Source organism: Ricinus communis, chromosome 9 (genome assembly GCF_019578655.1).
Source record: "Ricinus communis isolate WT05 ecotype wild-type chromosome 9, ASM1957865v1, whole genome shotgun sequence".
Taxonomy (NCBI): Eukaryota; Viridiplantae; Streptophyta; class Magnoliopsida; order Malpighiales; family Euphorbiaceae; genus Ricinus; species Ricinus communis.
Window position 1 is genome coordinate 14,247,861 of NC_063264.1, and position 21,509 is coordinate 14,269,369.

The window sequence follows — 21,509 nt, forward strand, 5'->3', positions numbered from 1 at the left end:
CTTTACGTGGTTATTTTCTTACATTTATAAATATACCACTTTTACGGGATAGTTTTCTCATATTATATTATTAGCACTGTCATGGGGTTGTTTTATCAAATTCATAAATATACACATTTTACGGGATTATTTTCTTACATCGATAAATATACTCCTTTCACGGGGTTGTTTTCACAGGTTCTAAAATTAATCCATTTAAGGGGTTGTTTTCTCATACTCACAAATATACCAAAGTTACGGGGTTATTTTCTCCTATTGATAAATATCCCTGTATTACGGGGTTGTTTTCTAATATTAATAAAGATACCCCTCTTACGGGGTTGTTTTCTCATATTAAAAAGTTTACCCCTTCTATGAGGATTTTCTCATACTCGCAATTACACTCCTTTTACGGGGTTGTGCTCTCAGATTCATAAATATACACGTTTTACAGGGTTATTTTCTTATATTTACAAATATAACCCTTTTACGGGGTCGTTTTCTCATATTAAATTATTAACACTGTTATAGGATTGTTTTCTCAAATTCATAAATATACACGTTTTACGGAGTTATTTTCTTATATCGACAAATATACCTCTTTTACAGGGTTATTTTCTCATAATATACAATTAACTCAATTAAGGGGTTATTTTCTTATACTCACAAATATACAAAAATTACGGGATTATTTCCTCCGATTGATAAATATCCCGTATTACGGGGTTGTTTCCTTATTTTTATAAATATACCCTCATGGGGTTGTTTTCATATTAAAACTTACCCCTACGGGGTTGTTTTCTCAAATTCATAAATATACACATTTCGAGTTATTTTCTTATATCGACAAATGTACCCCTTTACGGGGTTGTTTTCATATTCTAAAATGAACCCATTTAAGGGTTGTCATACTCACAAATATACCAAAATTACGGGTTTTTCCGATTAATAAATATCCCTGTATTCGGGTTGTTTTCTAATATTTATAAATATATCCCTCTTACGGGTTGTTTTCTCATATTAAAAATTTACCCCTTACGAGGCTATTTTGAGACTCGCAATTACACTACTTTACGAGGTTGTTTCTCGGATTCATAAATATATACGTTTCAGGGTTATTTTTTATATTGATAAATATACCACTTTTATTGGGTTATTTTCTCATATTAAATTATTAGTATTATTGTGAGGTTGTTTTCTCAAATTCATAAATATATACGTTTTACGGGGTTGTGTTCTTATATTGACAAATACCCTTTTTATGGGTTGTTTTCTCATATTATTAACTTAATCCGTTTAAGGGGTTATTTTCTCATACTCACAAATATACCAAATTATGGGGTTATCTTCTCCGATTGATAAATATCCCCATATTACGGGATTGTTTTCTCATATTAAAAAATTTACCCTCTCTGTGAGGTTGTTTTCTCAAACTCGCAATTAAACTATTTTTACGGGGTTGTTTTCTCAGATTCATAAATATACACGTTTTATGGGGTTATTTTCTTATATTGATAAATATACCACTTTTACGGGGTCATTTTCTCATATTAAATTTTTCACGACCCGACCTGTGGGTCCGTGGTAACTAGGGAATGGGTAGGCATGGCCACCGAATCCTTTGCACTGATTCACAAATAATCTTAACCATTAAATTCTACATATTGAATTCATGCGGTATAATTAGCCAAGACCTGAATTTACATAAAATTACAACTGATAAGTCTATTATTTCTACTGCAAAGAATTTAAAATTTTACAAGTCAAGCATACCAAAATCAATTACATCAACCCGATGAGGAAGGAGTCGGGTTGCTAGATGAGAACTGCGGAAGGACTAACAATCACGAAATAGTGAAATTGAGACTCGTTCGAGAGTGAGTTAAAATCATATATCCCAAAATGAATATAAACACTTCAATAAAATATTTGCTTAATTTAAAATAAAAATACATGTCATGCTATGCTTCTGCAAAAAAAATAAAATAAATTTTTATTTCATACCACGAGACTGAGCACCTCAGTAGAACCCTAGCCCCATCACTAACAGTCTCGACTCTCTCACTCCAACAAAACTAGCACCTTGAGAGCGAAGCTCGACCAGGGTCAGTTTAGTCACTTAATTATCATTAACACTCTTAGCCTTTCTACTCTCTTACTCTAATAAGACTGGCGCCCAGGTAGCGAAGCTCGACCAAGGTCCTTAAATCCAGTCTGGTCACTTAATTTTCCAAATAAGCTGGTGCCCAGAGAGCAATGCTCGACCATGGACCTTTACTCCGGCAAACACACTCTACTAAGTCAAGAGAGCAATGCTCGAGCAAGGCAAGTCCTAAATTTACCTTTTTAAATTTATCCTTTTACCCTTTTGTTATCAGTCTCAGATTCATATAGGTACACACGCGGTCCTGATGCAACCCATCAAGTCGCCTGTTCTACTGCCGTCCCGTCCCATCCCGAGTTAACACGAAAAGACAAACCATAATCTAGTAAATTAAACATATATGAATAGTAATTAAATAAATAATTAAAATATTAAATTATTTAATCACAACTATCACATAAAAATCTTAGCATGACAGGTGAACAGATATATGACTTTAACTCACAGTTCTGACGATCTCTGCTTCGATGCCTCGGGTAGAGCGAGCCAAACTGACGGATTATCTGTTCACGGAAAACAATTTAATTAATAACATTGAAATATTTGACAATTAACCCTAGGTCTAGATTCCTAGGACTGGTTGTCTAAAAAAAATTCGACTCGGGTAAATTCTACCCAAAATTCGGCAGAACCTCCCTTAAACACGGATGTTTACCCCCGTAAAACGGGTCCAGGACCTGCCAGAAAATACTTCAAATATTTCAACAATTTATTTTTAATGGAGTCGGGTCCCCAAGACTTCACTATTTTTCCCGACTCCGCCACACACCACAAATCACGACTACTGGCAGACAATCCGACAAACTAATTATTTTAGCTAACAATATTTCTAATGCTCAACACATTTCAAGAAACACATAAATTTTACCAATAAATTCTAAAATCGATGGGCCAGAGAATTATCGAGATGCTTGATCGCTCGGTCGACTCGCCTGAATTATGATCATCGGAGAGATTTATGGACGATCTCGGCCGCCAATTTTCACTACGAAACCGGTGCCATTGGAAAGCTTGAGCTGAGGGGAGTTCGGATATGTCCTCTGATCAGCCAAAACTCGCCGAAAAAACTAGAAAATACCGGTTGCCACCCATTTTCTCTCTCCATTGCGAACTTCCAACTCCGGCCACCATTTGTGTCGTCTCCGCCGCCAAAATGAAGCCCAGGCCGAGGGGAGTCGATCGCCACTCAACTCGGCAGCCAACGCCACCGTAAATGCCCGGAATGGCGTTCGGAAGCTGCTGTCTCCTTTATGTTTTTTCGCTGCTTGGCGTCGCGCTCCCGCCGGTGTTGCACCCCATTCGCCGGCCGCTCTACAACACCCAGACGGTCGGCCACGAGCACTTCCAGCTCGCTCTTCTCTCCCGGTCTCCTTCTCCTTTCTTCTTCTTTCTTTTCCTTAGCGCCATTATGTCTTTGAACTTTACTTCTTTACCATTTACTCCATCAACTTTTTTAATTACAACAATTTCATTCTGCAAAATTTCGATTAACCCTTAAGCTTTTCTTTAGCTTTTCAATTAAGCCCTAGCTATTTAATTTGGGCCAAATTAGAATTATTGAAAATATATAATTACTTATTTGCCCTTGCTTTTAAATATAAAATTACCAAAAAGCCCTTGCCGACATATTTAATTATAAAAATACCAAACGTACAAATTTTCATTAAAATCCCATATTAATAAAATTATAATTTAAATTCTTATTCCAAAATAAATTTCAATTTAATCCTAACACACAATTAATTTAATTAATCAATTTGCTAAATATTTTTTCAATTAAAATTAACACCATTTGCTAATTAAGATTTATCATTCTCCGATAATTCTTTTATAAAAATATTATTTACCAATTCTTTCATAACTCTCAAATATAGAATTTTAATCCATATATTCATTTTGGGAGAAAAATTGAATGACCAAAAATATAATTTATTTCCCAAAGAATTTACTTAATTAATTTCTTAAAAATCAAACTAATTGGATATAGAAAATAACTCCCTTTTTTATCTAGCATTAAAATTCTATTCTAATAATCTCAATTAAATCAAATAAGAATAAAGAAAAATTAATTTAAATAAATTATTAATTATTACTAATATTATCATTATTAAAGGAAAATTAGGGTATTACATTCTCCCCCCCCCCCCCGTTAAGAAAATTCATCCTCGAATTTTGAAAGAAAAATGCTCACACTAAGACTGAACTAATGAGAATAGGAACCTCTCATCTCAGCTCGGCTTCTCGGGTACTTTCCTCGGCAGAAATATTCAACCACAAGACCCATCGATAAAACCCTTGAGCAAAACTGGCGAACCTGATCCATGATCCTGACATACTGCTCCTCTGAAGATAAATCTTCACTAATTTCCACACAACGAGGTTGCCAACACGAGCAAAGGATCGAAAAAATACAATTCCTCAACACGGGTCTACGAAATACTAGATTGACTGCTAGAAAATTATTTGGCGGCAAGTCCAACTTGCATGCCACCTCACCAATCCTGCCGATAATTCCAAGGGTTCGCAACAAGAAGGGCTAATTCGCCTTCCTTACCAAACCACATTACATCTTGCACATGAGACGCCTTAGGATTACATACTCTCTAATATAAATCTCCACGTGCTCCCACTTCGGGTTCGCACAACTCCTCTGCTTCCTGAAAGCTGTCTTCAGCCGCTCACGAGAAAAGAATCTCCTCTAAAAGATCTGGACCAACTCGGGTCCTACCAAAAATCCATTCTCCAAATTCCTTCCTAATGAGGTGTCCCTTGCACGTACAAAATATCCTTAACATCCACATCACATCATCCATCTGGTTGCGATAACCGATACAAAACCATGCCATCCTAACACAAAATTCCTCTTCGACTGAAATCTAGAAGTCTCCTCTATAATCCAACATGGGGCCTACTACGCCACAGATTCATTCTCACAGCAACTCAGCTTGTCATCCAGAGAATCCCAAGCTAACACAATTTACTGTGAAAGATTTACTTATTTATTTGCTTTATAACCATCACTGATAAAAATTCATTATATTCTAAGAAAAATACTCTTATAAAATTGTAAAATCTCTAAATGATTTTCTTTATATAAAAATTCTACAATATCACGCACCAGGGTGATGATGCCCCCTATCACCAAGGGTTGCAAAGTATGATGTATAATGCATGCCCTAAAAATGAGTATGGAATTGTGCATGTAATGAAATGCCATAATGAATTCTTTCTGGACTGGGCGCAATATTGTATTTTTAAAAAACTTTGTTATACATAGAAAAATAAATAGTGTTTGCTTAAGCTTTTCTAGATTTCGAGCATCCGAAAATACTCCTACCATAATTCTTAAGCTTCTTACAACCACAAAACTCAACCATATCTACTCGACTTTCCACGCACTAACTTTGGTGCTACTCATTAAGGCGATGCTTGATGCGATGACGAGGCAGTTCATAACACGACTGCAACCACGCTCTGCACTAATTTTGACGGTGGGTGAAATAACAACCGAAGCACCCAAGGCCGGTCTGCACTAATAATTTGAAGAAAACGACATGAGTCTCTTGCTTAATATTGTTTGTGTTTGAATGGGAATATTTGTGGTTGTGAAAGGAGGTTCTTATATGCTAAAGGAATAAGTATATTTGGTAGTAAATAGTTAATATTTGCTACAACCTCATTCTCGAAACAGCATCAAGGACAAGCTTACAAGAAAAGAATGATAGTCTCTCTAACAGTGAAAGTTGAGACACTAGAGTCAATGAAAACAAACAAGACAGACTTGATCCTAGCTCCGTAGTACCAAGAATCTTAACCTAGGTCGAAGGAAATCTAAACCTAAGCTCCGATACCAACTTTGTCACGACCTGCCTATGGGCCTTCTAACTCATTCTTCGATTGATAAATATCCCCGTATTGTGCGGTTATTTTCTAATATTTATAAATTTACCTCTGCGGGGTTGTTTTCTCATATTAAAAAATTTACCCCTTCTACGAGGCTATTTTCTCATACTCGCAATTACACTACTTTTATGGGGTTGTTTTTTCAGATTCATAAATATACATGTTCTACGGGGTCACTTTCTTATATTGACAAATATACCCCTTTTACGGGGTTATGTTCTCATATTATAAAATTAACCCATTTAAGAAGAGAAAACTACCCCGTAAAAGGGGTATATTTGTCGATATAAGAAAATAACCCCGTAAAACGTATATATTTATGAATTTGACAAAACAACCCCATAATAGTGCTGATAATTTATTGTGAGAAAACGACCCTGTAAAAGTGGTATATTTATCAATATAAGCAAATAACCCCATAAAACGTGTATATTTAAGAATTTAAGAAAATAACCCCATAAAAGTAGTGTAATTGCAAGTCTAAGAAAACAGCCTCATAGCAGGGGTAAATTTTTTAATATGAGAAAACAAACCCGTAATACGGGAATATTTATAAATCGAAGAAAATAACCGTGCAATTTTTTTATATTTGTGAGTATGAGATAACAAACACTTAAATGGGTTAATTTTAGAATATGAGAAAATAACCCCGTAAAAGGAGTATATTTGTTGATATAGGAAAATAACTCCATAAGACGTGTATATTTATGGATTTGATAAAAAAACCTCATAATAGTGCTAATAATTTAACGTGAGAAAACGACCCCGTAAAAGTGGTATATTTAACAATATAAGAAAATAACCCTGTAAAACGTATATATTTAAGAATCTGAGAAAACAACCCCGTAAAAGTAGTGTAATTGCGAGTCTGAGAAAACAACCTCGTAGAAGGGGTAAATTTTTTAATATGAGAAAACGACCCCGTAATACGGTGATATTTATAAATCGAAGAAAATAACCTCGTATTTTGGTATGTTTGTGAGTATGAGAAAATAACCCTTAAATGGGTTAACTTTATAAAATGAGAAAACAATCCCATAAAAGCTGTATATTTGTGAACACAAGAAAATAAGCCCGTAAAATATATATATTTATGAATCTGAGAAAACAACCCCGTAAAAGTAGTGTAGTTGCAAGTATGAGAAAACAATCTCGTAATAAAGGTAAATTTTTTAATATGAGAAAACAACCCCGTAATACGGGGATATTTATCAATCGGAGAAAATAACTCTGTAATTTTGGTATATTTGTGAGTATGAGAGAACAATCCTTAAGTAGGTTAATTTTAGAATATGAGAAAACTATCCCGTAAAAGGAGTATATTTGTCGATATAAGAAAATAACAAAACGTGTATATTTATGAATTTGATAAAACAACCCCATAATAGGGCTAATTATTTTATGTGAGAAAACGACCTCAGAAGTGGTATATTTATCAATATAAAAAATAATCCCGTAAAACACATATATTTATGAATCTGAGAAAACAACTCCATAAGATTAGTATAATTGTGAGTATGAGAAAACAGTCTCATGGAAGGGGTAAAGTTTTTAATATGAAAAAATAACCCCATAAGAGGGGTATATTTATAAATATTAGAAACAACCTCGTAATATAGAGATATTTATCAATCAGAGAAAATAACCCCGTAATTTTGGTATATTTGTGAGTATGAGAAAACAACCCCTTAAATGGGTTTGTTTTAGAATATGAGAAAATAACCACGTAAAAGGGGTATATTTGTCGATATAAGAAAATAACCCTGTAAAACATATATATTTATGAATTTGAAAAAAAAACCCCATTATAGTGCTAATAATTTAATATGAGAAAACGACCCGTAAATGCGGTATATATATAAATATAAGAAAATAACCCCGTAAAACGGGTATATTTATGAATCTGAGAAAACAACCCCGTAAAAGTAGTGTAATTGGAAGTATGAGAAAATAGCCTCGTAGAAGGGGTAAATTTTTTAATATGAGAAAACAACCTCGTAATACGGGGATATTTATCAACTAGAGAATATAACCCCGTAATTTTAGTATATTTGTAAGTATGAGAAAACAACCCCTTAAATGGGTTACTTTTATAATATGTGAAAACAACACCGTAAAAAAGGGGTATATTTGTCGATATAAGAAAATAACCCCATAATAGTGCTACTAATTTATTATGAGAAAACGACACCGTAAAATTAGTATACTTGTAAATATAAGAAAATAATAAAACGTGTATATTTATGAATCTGGGAAAATAACCCCGTAAAAGTACTGTAATTGTGAGTCTGCGAAAACAGACTCGTAGAAGGGGTAAATGTTTTAATATGAGAAAACAATCCCGCAATATGGGGATATTTATCAATCGGAGAAAATAACCCCGTAATTTTGGTATATTTGTGAGTATGAGACAACAACCCCTTAAATGGGTTAATTTTAGAATATGAGAAAATAACCCCGTAAAAGAGGTATATTTGTCGATATAAGAAAATAACCCCATAAAAAGTGTATATTTATGAATTTGACAAAACAACCCTATAATAGTGCTAATAATTTAATGTGAGAAAACGACCCCGTAAAAGTGGTATATTTATCAATATAAGCAAATAACCTCGTAAAACATGTATATTTATGAATTTGACAAAACAACCCCATAATAGTGCTAATAATTTAATATGAGAAAGCGACCCTGTAAAAGTGGCATATTTATCAATATAAAAAACTAAACCCGTAAAACATGTATATTAATGAATATGAAGAATATTTTCAAGAGGTGGAGGTGACGTTGATCCGTGCTAAGATTGAGGAAGACCGTGAGCAAACCATGGCTCATTTCTTGAGCGAGCTAAACATGGAAATTGCTAATGTTATGGAATTGCATCCATATATGGGGTTACGAGACATGTACCACATGGCACTAAAAGTGGAAAGGCAATTGAAGGGAATACCTTCCAAGCCTAGTTCGTCTACTACAACATCCAATTAGAAGCAAAATTGGAAAAGTGGAGACAAAGGCACCTTCAAGCCTAAATTTGACAATAATAAAAAGGGGCAAGGAAGGAGGGAATGCAAAACAATTTAGGACAACTAAACCCAAGAGAAGCATCATTGAGTGTTTCGAGTGTAAGGGGAGAGGCCATATGCAACGAGATTGTCCAAACAAAAAGACCATGATTCTTGTTAATGGAGAGTATGATAGTGAAGATGAGGAGGATGAGATGCGACCTATTGAAGACATAAGCGATATAGAAGATGACTTAAGGGAAGTTGATGAAAAAGAATTTCTAGTTGCAAGTTATTCTTTAAGTGTGCAAGCAAATAAGGAAGAAGAAGATGAGTAACGTGATAACATCTTTCATCAAAGATGTCGAATTTAAGATAAGGTATGTTGCTTAATCATTGATAGTAGGAGTTGTACTAATGCTTGTAACACTTATTTGGTGGAAAGCGTTAACTTGCCTACAGTTAAGCATCCTAGGCCATATAATTTGCAACGGTTAAATTATTGTGGGGAGGTTAGAGTTACCAAACAATGTCTAGTTTCTTTCTCTATGGGTAAATATATTGATGAAGTTTGTTGTGATGTTGTGCCCATACAAGCTACTCATGTACTTTTTAGTTGTCCATGGCAATTCGTTAGGAGGGTAAAGTATGATGGATACTCTAATATGTATTCTTTTGTAATGAATGGAAAAGATATTGTACTTTCACCTTTATTACCAAAAAAGTGAACCATGATCAAAGAATTTTAAGAGAGAGAGAATGCACGCATGTGAGAGAAAAAGAAAAGAATGTCCAGCAAAAAGAGAGTTATGTCAAAAAATGAGAGATGTGAGCAAACAGTGGAAAAATGAGAGCAAAGAGTAGATGCACAAAAGAAAGGAGAGGCGCATGCAAAAAGAGAGATTGAGGGGAAAAAGAAACAAGTGAGCTTTTGTGCAAAAAGAGTGATGTTAAGAGAGCTTATTTTTCTAATGCATTTATGATTGAGATTTTATACAAAGAGTCATGCTTTACTACTAACAGTCTTGACAACTACTTGCCTATTGTGTTATTATTTCTATTTTGAAGGAACATGAAGATCTATTTCCCGATGATGTTTCAAAAGGTTTACCATTTTTAAGAAGGATTGAGCACCAAATTGACTTCATTTCAAGTTCACAATTCTAAGTAATTTCGAGGAGACAAAGTAGTTACAACGGCAAGTGGAGCAGCTAATGGATAAAGGCTTGATTTATGAGAGCATGAGTGCATGTGCCATGCCCGTTTTATTGGTGCCCAAGAAGGATGGAACTTAGAGGATGTGCATTGATTGTTGTGCCGTGAATAAAATAATGGTAAAGTATCAACATCCTATTCCTCATTTAGATGACATGCTTGATAAGTTTTATGGTGCATGTATATTTTCTAAGATTAATCATAAGAGTGGTTATCACCAACTTAGGATGAAAGAGGGTGATGAAAGGAAAACTGTTTCTAAAACAAAATATGGTTTATATGAGTGGTTAATATACCTTTCGGATTAACTAATGCACCTTATACTTTTATAAAAATGATGAACCATGTTTTGCATGTATTCTTAGGAAAGTTTGTTGCTGTATAGGTTGATGAGATAATTATGTATAGTAAGTCATTAAATGAACACATTGAGCATGTGCATTTAGTATTTGATGTTTTGTGTAAGGAAAAGTTGTTTGCTAATTTTAAGAAATATTCTTTTTGCACGAGCAAACTTGTTTTCCTAGGGTTTGTAGTAATCACATAAGGCATTGAAGTAGATGAAAATAAGGCTATGGCAATCAAGGAGTGACCTACACCTAAGTCTATTAGAGATGTTTGCTCATTTCATAGTTTGACAAGCTTTTATAGAAGATTTGTACGTGATTTTAGCACCATTGCCACACCATTAACTGAAGTAATCAAGAAGAGTATGGGATTCAAGTGGGGAGATGCTCAAGAGAAAGCGGTTAACACGCTTAAAAATAAGTTGATTTCTACCCCTTTACTTTCTTTGCCCAACTTTTCTAAGACATTTGAAATTGAATGTGATGCTTTAGGTTTGGGGATTGGAGCTGTCTTATGCAAGAAGGAAAGCCAATTGCTTACTTTAGTGAAAAGCAAAATGGGGCAGCCTTGAAGTATCCAACTTAAGACAAGGAGATGTATATGTTAGTGAGAGCTTTGCAAACATGGTAGCATTATCTTTGGCCTAAAGAGTTTGTGATTCACACCAATCAAGAATCCTTGAAGTATTTCCATATGTTATAAGGTATAAATAAGGTAAGACAAACATAGTTGCTGATGCATTATCTCGAAGGTATGTGCTTCTTAACACTCTTGATGCTAAATTGCTTGGTTTTGATTATATGAAAGATTTATATATCGATGACCATGATTTTAGCAAGTTTTATCATGCATGTGAAAAGGTTGCATATGGAAATTACTATAGGCACAATGGATTCTTATTTAAGGATAATATATCGTGTGTACCTAAGAGTAGCTTGCGTGAACTTTTGGTAAGGGAAACACATGAGGGTGTCTAGGGGCATTTTGGAGTTGCTAAGACTTTAAATTTTTTACACTATCACTTTCATTAGCCAAGCATGCATATATATGTGCAAAGAATTTATGATAAGTGCATTGTGTGTAGACAAGCTAAGTCTAAATCTAAGCCTCAAAGATTATATATGCCACTACCTATAGCTAGTATATCTTGGATTGATATTTCTATGGATTTTATTTTGGGTTTACCTAGGTCAAAATGTGGGCATGATTCTATTTATGGTTGTAGATCGCTTTTCTAAGATGGCACATTTTATTGCTTATCATAAGATTAATGATGCACCACATATTGCTGATTTGTTCTTTAAAGAGATTGCTCATTTACATGGTATACCTATAACTATTATTAGTGATAGGGATGCAAAAATTTCTTAATTTTTTTTAAAAGACTTTGTAGGGTAAATTGGGGACTAAGTTGTTATTTTCTACTACATGTCACCCTCAAACTGATGGTCAAACTGAGGTAGTAAATTGCACTTTGGGTCAATTATTGTGCACATTGATTAAGAAGAATTTGAAATTTTAGGAAGATTGTTTCCCACATATTGAGTCTGCTTATAATCGTAGTATGCATTCATCTACTCATTGTTGCCCTTTTGAGATTGTTTATGGTTTTATTCCTTTGAGTCCATTAGATTTGTCTCCTTTGCCTTTGCATATGAGAGTTGATTTAGATGGTCAAAAGAAGGCTGATTTTCTTAGGTAATACATGAAAAGGTGCACTTGAACATTGAAAAAAGGAATGAGATAGTTGTCCAAAGAGCTAATAAGGGGTGTGTGGAAGTAATCTTTGAACCTGGTGATTAGGTTTGGGTTCACTTTAGAAAAGAAAGTTCTCCTTGTATGCCTAAAGCTAAATTGAGTCCTAGATATGGTGGTTCTTTTCAAGTTCTAGAAAGGATTAAAAATAATGCTTATAAGTTAGACTCTTGATGGTTGCTACTCGTGTTAGCTACAATCTAAGGCAGTGTACCTATCGATGCAGTCTAGCACTAATGGCGAGTATCAAGGTCGTATTCCTCGGGAAAGCGAAAGCCCAGAGTTACTCCTTTGTTCTTTGTTATATTAACCTAAAATGGATGATGAATAAATTCTAAACTAACTATTAACTATGAGCTAAGTTCTGAGGGAGATGCAGGAGTAATTGATAAGTGAAATAATCAAGACAAGAAGATAAACCCAAAGAGAATCTAAACTAGTTGGCAATCAAACAAAAGATAAAGGATCGGTGAGTCTAATTATGCTACCCGTGGACGAATTCTTAACCGAATTCGGTTTCTCTCTCGAGATAACCGAATTCCTAAACCTAATAACCTAAAGTTGGAATCTCTTCCTAACGATTAATTCTTAAATTAGCATTAAGCTTTAATCCACCTCTATTAAGCTTTGTTAATTCTTAATCCGGCTAGTTAATTATCCTTATCTCTAAGCGATTATTAACCAGTTCTTGTTATTCAAAATTCCAATTGCCAAACGGATTTCTCAATCTCATAAAGTAATCTAAACATCACAATTCACAACGTCTCATGAATAATGCATAATCTTATTAATACTGAAGACAAGAAGAATACAAAACCAACTCAAACAATCCAACAATATAATATCAAGCCAACATAGTAAAGAAATCCTAATGGATTAAATCAATCTAGCTAAACATGTTCATATTTAAAACAATCTAGGAAATCAATTACAATGAAAGAATAATGAAAATAAAACATGTACACCCTTTTCTCTCGAATTGGATGAACGGCTCCAAATCCTGGATCTACACTTTGATTAATCTCCCAAACGCCTCTTGAATTGCTCCACTCTGTTTTTGCACTCGGAATCTTACGATTCGGGATTCTTACTCACCGCAACTCTCTCTACTTTCGGTATTGTGCGAAACCGAACCGACCACTAGGGCTCAATGTCACTCTTTTTTTCCCCCTTTTACTTAAGAAAAACTCATTTTTCTTATATATTTAACTCGGCCGGCCGTGTTTAAGGCCGTCTTTGGTCATCTGACAGTTTCACCACGGTAGTGTTTCTACCCGTCTGTCCACCAGGCCGTGTTTCTCCCGTGTTGGCCACCACGTCTTGGGCCGTGGTGGCTCTGAGCCGTGCCCAAAGTGCCAATTTCAAGAATCAAAGCCAATGGTTGAGCACGGCCGAGTCCAGTCGTGCTCAATGTATGCATTCGCGGGCTCTTGTCCGATCCTGATGAATTCTTGTCCGTTTCCGCACGTATTGATCTATAATGGCTTAAACAACGATGATGGTCCTATAAATGTTCCTGAAATGCAAAAGAACACAAAACACGGGTGACCTGGGAATAAAAGCACAATAATTGCTAAGAACATACGCAATAATATGCAAGCAAATATGTGTAAAACTATGCTTATCAAATTACCCCACACTTAAGCTATTGCTTATCCTCAAGCAATTAACAACTCACCTCATAAAACTACAGTTAGCAATTCCTTTCAGTTTATGCCCCTAGTCCACAACAGAGAGTATTCAACACATCTCAAAGGATACTCAATCATAAATCAAATTACAAATCATTAACAAAGAATGGAAATAATATTAATGCATGAGTAACTTAAATGACAACTCAACACCAACATCATGAACCAATGCCTCACAGGGATCACTCAAGTCGCTCAAAGTGTATATTAGGTAAATAACAAATCCCTCAAAGCAAATGCACAAGACCCGCTCACCATAAGCTTGCTCATAAATCATATCTTCGCTACTGTGAATAAGTAAATACCAAAATCAAAGGGTCTTTACCAAGGTTGAAATGGGGCTAAGGTAAAGGTACGGAGATTTGGATAAAAGTGTGAAAGTGCTGGAATTCGTGCGATAAACAATATTATATGCTCAAAGGAATAAATGCCTAAGATCACAAAAAGAATCATTCACTAAAATCCCTACTTCATAGAATAACGCTCGCAAATGCTCTAAATCCAATAAAAAGATAAATAATTAAAGAGATTTGTTTATTATATATTCTTTTTTTTTCTTCTTCTTCTTTTTTTTCTCTTTTTTTTTTTTATAATAATGAACTAGCAGCTTATTAGCGACCGCTGCATACAACTCGAATAAACATAAAGAATAACAAATACAAATTGGATCAAAGGGAGCATTTAAAATATCAAAAAGATTTAGTGAATTTACCAACATAGCAACTAGCATTTTAATCCCACATAAAGTCGAACATATCACAGAAAGAAATTCCAGCATAAGGGTAAAGGAAAGATAAATGTAAAGAATGGTATAATTGAAGTGTATAGGTGTAGATTATGAAGAAAAGGTTAAGGCTCAAAAATTGGCTAACTAATGGAAACATAAGGTGGTAGGCTTTTGGTCAAATGTGGGAATCCTAAATCGCCCAAATCATCTCATGGTATTCACAATATTCATGTAACTTCAACATGCATTACAAAGCAAGTTCTAGGAGCAAAGTTAAGTACAATGCACACTCAAACAAGAAATATAAAGAGCATAAGCATAATGAATGCTCAACCGGCTCAAAATCTCACTTTCGGTGTGGTATTAGGTGCGATTGGTTGAAACATCATTAATTGAATCATTATTTAAGAAACACATGCATATGATATTATCAACGTTCTAAGTTAAAATTCGACAATTCGAAAATAATTAAATAACACGGTTTAACCCGGCAGGGGTTGATGTGTAAAACACCATAAATTGTTTTCCAAGGACAATGAACAACAAAGAAAAGTAACTACAATTCTATAAATCAAGTCATCAATCGGCTCAAAATTAGCATACTCAAGTGCATAAAAACACAATGTCCTAACATCTCCTAAAAATACACAACACCTAGCCATAGCAATTAACAATCCATATAAGAGATTAGGGTTTACCCATAAGCACCCCACACTTAAAGAACACACTGTCCTCGGTGTAAAATGTTATGGATACCCCGCATGGAATGCTCAACTAAGAGAACAAAAGCAATACAATCCAAGTGCATGACATGTATGAAAAATAAAGTAAATAAATACGGAAAAATAAAAAGATCTAGGGATCGCCTGATCATCCATCGAGGCCGATGTTGTGGAAATTCGGTGCCTCCCTCGGTAGAATCCGAAAATAATAAAATAAAGAAATAAAATCAAAACTGAAAATATGAAAACTAAAACTAATAAAATATTTCAAAACAAAAGGTTAAAAAAATTAGAAATTAAAGATAAAAATTGGGGTGCCTCCCAAAAGCGCTTCTTTTGATGTGATGAGTCTTCATTTGGACTCATGGTGAAAGGCAAATGGGCATGATCGACGACCATCCATCCTTCTTCCAAGCAAATGGCTTCAAATATCCGCTTAGAGGGATAATCGTCAACTTCCTCTTCCCGAAGCGGTCAAGCAATGCCGCGATATGATGGGCAAAACTCGCTCCTCATATAATTGCACGTAGTCATGATGCTCTAGGGGCTCTTCCAATTTGAAAGCTAGAGTTTCAACAATTGGAAGGATCGACGGTTGGGCAATTTCTTCAGGAGTGTTGATGGTTTTCTTGATCCCTGGCTTGGTTCTCTTGCTAGAAGAAACTCGAGCTCCTCCAAGACTTCTTTATTGGATAACTCATGCTCATCTTCCATCATCGAAGGGACTTGTGGAAAATCTACTGACAATTCCTCTAGCGCAACTCGGCATCATCAACTGTACATTCCTGTTGATAGTCTTTCGGAGGAATTATGTTCGCCTCTTCCTTTCCCCGGTTCCATCTCCATGTTCAAGAGATCGTCCTACGGGAAGCATCATCATCAAACATAGTAGATAAACCAGGAAAAATTCTCACCTGAGCATAAAGTGATGGCGCTCAATGCTCCCTCGGATTCGGTAGTGTTTGATGGAGTTTCCAATTGCTCTGCCGTGGCGAAAGATCAAGCCTACTTGATGCTCTATGTTCTTAATCGAGGGCTTGTTGATCTTCAAGTATCCTATCTGTTTGTTGGAATCTATCATCAAGACTTGTAATGAACCTCATCATCGGCCTCCTCCGACACTAACTCTTCATCTTGAGTTGAAGGTGCAACATTAGGCTGCTGATGTAGTTGCTGAATTCCTAGTGGTTCTTGGCCATCTAAGCTCCATCCAAAGGGTGAATGAGTGCTCCACTCTTGATTGTAGGTGCTTCCATACGAGTCATTTGGCCAACTTCCGTATAATTCACATTCACAGTTATAAGAACAATGAGCAACATCACTATACAATGGACAATCATTACACACATGTAAACCACAACAAAATTCATAAAAGACTTGAGATGAAAGGATAGGAGAAGAGAGTTGATCGGTAGCCCTGCAAAACGATTCCACTCGAGCATCTAAAGATGCACGGGCATCCCAATTTTTAGTACTCTCTTGGTTCCTGATCCCATTTTCCAATGTATCATACAAAGAGTTTAAATTTAGCATTGAACCTCCTTATCATTCACTATATGAATCATAAACTTAAACTAAATAAATATGTACAAACTAAATAAATATGTACAAATAAAATAAAATAAATAAAAAAAATAAAAAAAAATCATAAAATAATAAGAAAGAAAAAAAAATGGCTAAATTAACAAATAGCAAATTTCACTCTAGTTTTCAAAAAATTCCCCGGCAATGGTGCCAAAAACTTGATGGTTGCTACTCGTGTTAGCTACAATCTAAGGCAGTGTACCTATCGATGCAGTCTAGCACTAATGGCGAGTATCAAGGTCGTATTCCTTGGGAAAGCGAAAGCCCAGAGTTACTCCTTTGTTCTTTGTTATATTAACCTAAAATGGATGATGAATAAATTCTAAACTAACTATTAACTACGAGCTAAGTTCCGAGGGAGATGCAGGAGTAATTGATAAGTGAAATAATCAAGACAAGAAGATAAACCCAAAGAGAATCTAAACTAGTTGGCAATCAAACAAAAGATAAAGGATCGGTGAGTCTAATTATGCTACCCGTGGGCGATTCTTAACTGAATTCGGTTTCTCTCTCGAGATAACCGAATTCCTAAACCTAATAACCTAAAGTTGGAATCTCTTCCTAACGATTGATTCTTAAATTAGCATTAAGCTTTAATCCGCCTCTATTAAGCTTTGTTAATTCTTAATCCGGCTAGTTAATTATCCTTATCTCTAAGCGATTATTAACCAGTTCTTGTTATTCAAAATTCCAATTGCCAAACGGATTTCTCAATCTCATAAAGCAATCTAAACATCACAATTCACAACGTCTCATGAATAATGCATAATCTTATTAATACTGAAGACAAGAAGAATACAAAACCAACTCAAACAATCCAACAATATAATATCAAGCCAACATAGTAAAGAAATCCCAATGGATTAAATCAGTCTAGCTAAATATGTTCATATTTAAAACAATCTAGGAAATCAATTACAATGAAAGAATAATGAAAATAAAACATGTACACCCTTTTCTCTCGAATTGGATGAACAGCTCCAAATCCTGGATCTACACTTTGATTAATCTCCCAAACGCCTCTTGAATTGCTCCACTATCTTGTTTTGCACTCGGAATCTTACGATTAAGTTCTTTCTCACTGCAACTCTCTCTCGGTGTTATGCTCCAAGACCCGATAGGGCTCAATGTCACTCTTTTTTTCCCCCTTTTACTTAAGAAAAACTCATTTTTCTTATATATTTAACTCGGCCGTGTTCAAGGTCGTCTTTGGTGACTGTTGAAGTCCAAGCCGTCTTTGGCTGTGGATCTCACCAAGTAGGGTTTCACTACGGCCGTGTTTCTACCCGTGTTGTCCACCACGGGCCGTGTTTCTCCCCGTGTTGGCCACTACGGGCCGTGCTGAAGGCCGTGGTGGCTACGAAAACCGTGCCCAAAGTGCCAATTTCAAGAATCAAAGCCAATGGTTAAGCACGGCTAGAGTCCAGGCCGTGCTCAATGTATGCATTGCGGGCTCTTGTCCGATCTTGATGAATTCTCGTCCGTTTCCGCACGTATTGATCTATAATTGCTTAAACAACGATGATGGTCCTATAAATGTTCCTGAAATGCAAAAGAACACAAAACACGGGTGATCTGGGAATAAAAGCACAATAATTGCTAAGAACATACGCAATAATATGCAAGCAAATATGTGTAAAACTATGCTTATCAACTTGCCTGGTGATTATAATGTTAGTGCTACTTTTAATCTTACTAATTTATCTCCTTTTGATTTTGACAAGGTTGATGGTTCGAGAATAAATCCTTGCGAGGAAGAAGGGAACGATGTGAATCCTACAAGAATAAAGAATCCTACTCCGACTAGGAATCCTACTCTAACTAGGAATCCTACTTCCACTAGGAATTCTAGTCCCATGAGGAGTCCTACTCCATCTAGGAATCCTACTTCCACGAGGAGTCCTACTTCCACTAGGAATCCTAGTCCCGCGAGGAGTCATACTACAGCTAGGAATCCTAATCTAAATAGGATTGTACACAAGCCATTCAAATATGATGGACTAATGACTAGAGCTCGCATGAAGAAGTTCAAGGATGCTTTTGGAGTGTTCGTAAAGCAAGAGTTGAAGCTTGGGTTGGAGATCCAAAGTCTAAATGAGATTAGATTTCATCAAGACAATAACTCTCAAGATACTCCTATCAACTTAATTCAAAATATGGAGCCATGAACAAGTAAAAATAGGCCCAAAATAAACAAGTCAAGCTATTTGGAGTCTAATACTCAAGCATGGGTCGCTTATTACATGTTACTTAAGCCCAAATATCATGTTTAATATATGGGTTAGGGTTGGATAAAGTTTAGGAGTATTTTTTCATTTAAAAAAGTCTCTTAATAATTAGAAGTCTTGTTTTAAATTATCCTTTTAGTTTAGGAACTCTATTCCTAGACTTATTGTTATTTGCTTCCTTATTATTATAGAATTATATTTTCTAAGGCCTATATAAGCTAATATGAATTTCTATGTAAAGCTTGGTTGAATATTGATTATTTTAGAGCTAATTTTCATCTTTTGTTCTTTATGAACTTGGTGAATTTATCAAGTGAAAGCTTGGTATTTTACAAACTTAGTTTAATCTAAACCTTTGTTTATATTAAAAAACCTTTAATTCTTTATAATTAAGGTTCTTAATAGGGCTGAGCACGGATCGGTCCAATTCGGTTATTTATAAATTACCAGTATCATACCAAACCTCGGTTATTTTAAAATTGAAGGTACCAGTACCGTACCAAACATAAAAGGATCCAATACCGTATTGTACTAATTTTATGGTTCAATACAGTTCGGTTCGGTGCTATTTTCGGTTCTAAAAAATTTAAAAGACACAATTTTAATCTCATCTTTAATCAAATACATTTAGAGAAAATATGATTACCAACCTAAAAAAAGTAGCATGAAAATCTGAATTAAAATTGCAATCACATTCTTGAACAACCTATTTCGCAATTCAATCACTTGCAAATACAATAATTCATTCAATATTCAAATACAAACCATTAAAATATATATTACTGCTAGCATAAAAATATTTTACAGATGGCAATCATTAAAATAAATAAATTTACAAACTTTATGTAGCACTAAAATACATGTCCAAAATTAGTAAAGAAATGTTATTACCTCCTCTCAAAATTAGCACTCCACATTTAATCTTGGCATATGGGACTCACCAATCTCAAGATCTTGAATAATTTCTACAATAAAAGTAAAAAATTACGTCAATAAGACTTAACAACAACAACAATAAATAAACATATGTAAGAAGTAAAGAAATGTTACCTGACTCTATGCTTTCAATATCCTCTATTGATGCTTCTAGTTGGATAGGTTTATTTGAACTTTTAAGCCAATCTTGACAACAAATGAGGACCTTCGCTGTTGTAGGAAGTAAAGAACTTCTATATTGTTAAAAGATGTTTTGACAATTTTTTCTCAAGTTTTGTTTGATCCTTTTCAAAAAAATTAAATTTATAAATATAATTTAATATTTTTTATATTTTAATATTAATTTATAATATTTTAAACGTTAATAAATTAATTATTTCTAAATATTTAATTTCTTAAGTTTTATTAGTATAATAATATAGAAATTATTTTTAAAATATTTATTTCTTAATTTTAATATTTATATAAATTAATACTTTTAGTATAATTAATATTATTATTTTTAAAATAAAAATATTATATAATTAAAAACTAATTTATTAATAAATATAGTGTAAATAATACTATATTTATATAATAATATCTTTTATAATTTTTACTAATTTATATAACTTTATTAAATTAAGTAATTTTTTAATTAACTTGTCAAAAATTTCTAGATTGTAAATAAATTTTAAATCTAGTATTATAGTATGTATACTAGATTACTAGTATCAATATACTATGTGACATATTAATATATATAACTTATATTTTTTATAGAGTACAAAGTATAGTATAATATTATAGTTATTTTTAATATGTATTATTTTTGTATTTCGATAACAATTGCTTGAATTATATAAATGATAAATATAAAATAATTTTTTATAGAGTATATATATTATTTTTTTAATATATGTATTATTTATATAATATAAATAATTATTTATAAATATATGTAGAAAATTTGGTTCTACGGTTTGGTCCGGATCAGTACAAGATGGATCGGTTCGCAGTTACATTCTGACGATTTTTACTAAAGAACCAGTACCATACTGTAATAGTAAAACAATTCGGATCGGTTCAATTCGGTTATAAAAACTTTCGATTTATTTCGGTTCTAGTACTTTTCGGTACGGTTATTCGGTTCGGACGGGAATCACCGAGATCCATACTCAGCTCTAGTTCTTAAGTATAAGTTATATAAGGGTCTTGTTGGGAGTTAGAATTTTTTTGCTTGATTAGTTGAATGATCCTTGGTAAAGACATCAA